We start from the raw sequence: 487 nt of genomic DNA on the forward strand, positions 1-487 counted from the left end.
AGCTGACCTGAGAATTCCTGGTCCAGCTCTTCCCCCTGGTTGGGTGGTCTGTAGTAGACACCCACCATTAAGTCCCTTTCCCCACAACCCCCTTCTATTTTACCCAGAGCACTTCAGTATGCCCCTCCACTGACCCCGTCTTATTTGTTGAGGACATTTATTGCTCTTTGACATAGAACACCACACCCCCGCCTTTTCTCCCCATTCTATCCCACCTGTACAGTCTGTAGCCCCTAATGTTTACCACCCAATCATGGGTTGAATCCCACCAGGTTTCAGTGAGCCCTACTATGTCCAGGTTTGTGCTAGGTAGCAGGACGGCAAGTTCCTCCTGCTTGTTCCCCATACTATGAGCATTAGTGTAGAAGCATTTAAGGCCTCCTATGAGTGCTTGCTCCACCCGCTTGATGCTAGGACTATCCAGACCCCTGTCACTTACCTGGGTAGTTCTTGTGCTCATCACCTGTCTTGGCTGGGAAGTGTCCTC

General features: G+C 50.9%; 1 protein-coding gene and 1 long non-coding RNA gene across 2 annotated transcripts in view; one reads left to right on the plus strand and one right to left on the minus strand.

Moving 5' to 3' along the window:
- Window positions 1-481, minus strand: part of LOC109296086 — a 26,667-nt gene extending 26,186 nt beyond the window's left edge. Inside the window, exon 1 of the long non-coding RNA XR_002096887.1 lies at window positions 440-481. This is a non-coding gene — a long non-coding RNA (uncharacterized LOC109296086). The remainder of the gene's footprint in view (window positions 1-439) is intronic.
- Window positions 1-487, plus strand: part of SYN3 (synapsin III) — a 328,068-nt gene that overhangs the window by 177,903 nt on the left and 149,678 nt on the right. The window lies entirely within an intron of this gene.

The sequence above is a fragment of the Gavialis gangeticus genome, unplaced genomic scaffold (assembly GCF_001723915.1).
Source record: "Gavialis gangeticus isolate Ggan-Ray unplaced genomic scaffold, GavGan_comp1, whole genome shotgun sequence".
Lineage (NCBI taxonomy): Eukaryota > Metazoa > Chordata > Crocodylia > Gavialidae > Gavialis > Gavialis gangeticus.